Raw genomic sequence first — 2,996 nt, forward strand, 5'->3', positions numbered from 1 at the left:
TCATCCTGATCACCCCCAACTGCCCTCCCCTCCTGGCCTGATCACCCCTAACTGCCTCTGCCTTGGCCCTGCCACCATGGCTTCATCCAGAAGGTCTCCTGGTTTAATTAGCATATTAGCCTTTTATTAGGATAGATACTAGTACAAGTGTCTTTGGGCAACACCAACTGCATGTCCCTTCTCATATAGGCATCTCAAACTCAAACTGAATTCATTATCTTTCCTATTCTTTCTGTAGTTTCCATCTCAGATAATGGCAGCATCAACAACATACTATCAGATGGAAGTTAGTCAACCTATGCTCTCCCTTTGTCTTCCCACTTGTAACCTGTCACCAATTAATTAAATTCTACCTCCTTAACATCTTTCATATCTGATTCTGCCTCCTCATTCTCGTACTACCTCAGTTCAGGTTCCCAAATCCCATGCTCATACTAGTGCAAAATCTGTATCAGCTCATCCAGTTTCATACTCCTTCAATCTATCCTCCTCATTGTAACTTAGATGGTCTTCTAAAAACACAAAATTGATTATGTTACTACCTGTTTAGATCCTTTAGTTAACTCATTTTACCTACTGAATAGAATCAAAATACCTCAGTATGACACAATAGGTCCTCTTTACCTTTCCAGACTTAACCTCTGATCAAGCTTCCCCCCTCCAACTTCACATCTGAGCCATAATATATTGCTTATAGTTCTCTGAAAAACAAAGTTATTGAAGACTCCTTGGCTTTTCTATCATGTGTCTGTCTGCCTGTAAGGCCCCCAGCCTCTTAAACCTTCCCATTTCTGCTTCCACATCATGAGGAACATCTTAAAGTTAACTCAATTCAATGGTTACTCCCTCTCTCAAAACTTTCCTGATCTCTTTGACCCTTACCAGATAGAAGTAACCACGGTCTCCATTGTACCATGTGAATGTTTTCATCATGGCACTTACCACAGTTATTGCTGAGTTGAGAACTGTATTAGACTTTAAGTTTCCTCATTAACAGTGACCATATCATATTTGGCATTATATTCTGTACTTTGCAACAGGCCTAGGGTAGCATAACCCCCAATATAATTTGTGGGAAGAAGGCATGAGGGTATTACCTTATATCTTTGCTTTCTATCTTTCTAATTGTTTAGGGGGAAAAAACATACATAACTTTATATTGAAAAGATAAAAATTTAGAAAATGAATGTATATTGTTTATTTTTGTTAATTCTAAAATATTCCAGTTATAATTCTGCCATAAATGATGTGGAATCTGAATCATCTGCATTGCCAAAAAATAAAAATCCCAGAGTGATTTTTACTCTGTTTTTTTAAGAGCAAAAATATTTCAAACCTATTTTCCTGAGAGATAATTAGACTTCTTTTGGGACATTGCTCTAAATGTCTGCATTATCACCAGGTGAAAACAAGACATCATACACGTAGGGTAAAATAACTATTTTCAGATGTTTTCCTGGAAGACACTGCTTTTAGCCTCTACTCCTAGTGTTTCAATTTCCACTTCTTACAAAAAAAGTTGCCAGATGTTTCAGTAGTGTTTTATCCCTTACCCTTCCCTCTCCACCCTCCAAGCTCAAGAGAACTTGTTTGTACACCCTGTTCCTGATTATGCTGATCACTAATCCTGTGAGAGTTCCTGGCTCTTGTCAAAGGTGAAAAATCAAGTCAAACACAAGCCACTTAAAAACCACAGCCCTAAGGGCCAGCTCTTCACAGGATCTGTTGGAGGAAAACATATCATATCCTATTGCACATATCCAGTGGCTGCAGAAACTGACATCCTAAAGCCGCCACTGTGTTTTACATCAAGGAGGCTGGAAATCCCCCAGTGTCCCCTCACAGGTTACGGGAAGCCACATCAGTGAGTCTCGGGAGGCAGATCATTCCATAAATAGAAAGTGAATGGGAAACTTTAGAGGGGAAAGGGAATAAAACCTAGATGAAGAGAAATGGAAGAGAGGCAGGGGATAAGTGTGTGCCCTCAGGGGTAGGCAAACTTTTTGACTCGAGGGCCACAATGGGTTCTTAAACTGGACCGGAGGGCCGGAACAAAAGCATGGATGGAGTGTTTGTGTGAACTAATATAAATTCAAAGTAAACATCATTACATAAAAGGGTACGGTCTTTTTTTTTAGTTTTATTCATTTCAAACGGGCCGGATCCGGCCCGCGGGCCATAGTTTGCCCAAGGCTGGCCCAGATTCACAAAAGGGAAGAAAACCTGGATATGGTCAAGAGAGGGAAGGCACGTTCAGATCCAGACTTTGAGTGAGGATCTCTCTGATACAGACTGACACAAAAATGTTACACAAAACACTTCAGGAATTCTCCAGGAATGGAATAGTAAAAAGAAAAAAACAAAAAACCCTCACATGTTTGGTATGCCTGCAGTGTACCAAGGACTTTGCACAGCTCATCAACCTTAGTACTAACAGCCACCTTATAAGAGAGGTTTTGCTATTTCTATGTAACATTGCTATAAGTTCATATGAAATACCAGTAATATGTATAAAGCACTTAAAACAATGCCAGGCACGTAACAATCAATGTCGACATATTTATCACCACTGGCATTTTATAAACAAAGAAACTGAGGCCTAGAATACTTAAATAACATGTCCAATATCACACAGTTAGTAAGTGACTTTCCAGGTGTTAGAATCTAGTCCCATCTACATGACAGTATGAGGCCTTTTCACTAGATCTCAACATACATTTCTGCCTTAGATTGGCTGAGTTGCCTGGGAAATAAAATCTTTCTCTAGCCCTAGCCATCCTGAGTGCGGGAGGCAACCAATCGATGTGTCTCTCTCACATCGATGTTTCCCTCCCTCTCCCTTCCACTCTCTCTAAAAATAAATGGAAAAATAACTCAGGTGAGGATTAACAACAATAACAAAAAAGATCCTTCTCTACATATTATGAATTATCTCTTCTATGGACTGAAAATATATATTAACATTAAATATATATATATATGAATATTTTTATTAA

The 2,996-nt window shown here is 39.1% G+C and overlaps 1 protein-coding gene across 1 annotated transcript in view; it reads right to left on the reverse strand.

Annotated features, from left to right (window-relative positions):
* CLEC1A (C-type lectin domain family 1 member A) overlaps positions 1–2,996 on the reverse strand; it is an 18,932-nt gene that overhangs the window by 14,921 nt on the left and 1,015 nt on the right. The window lies entirely within an intron of this gene.

The sequence above is a fragment of the Myotis lucifugus genome, unplaced genomic scaffold, assembly GCF_000147115.1.
Source record: "Myotis lucifugus unplaced genomic scaffold, Myoluc2.0 scaffold_10, whole genome shotgun sequence".
NCBI lineage: Eukaryota > Metazoa > Chordata > Mammalia > Chiroptera > Vespertilionidae > Myotis > Myotis lucifugus.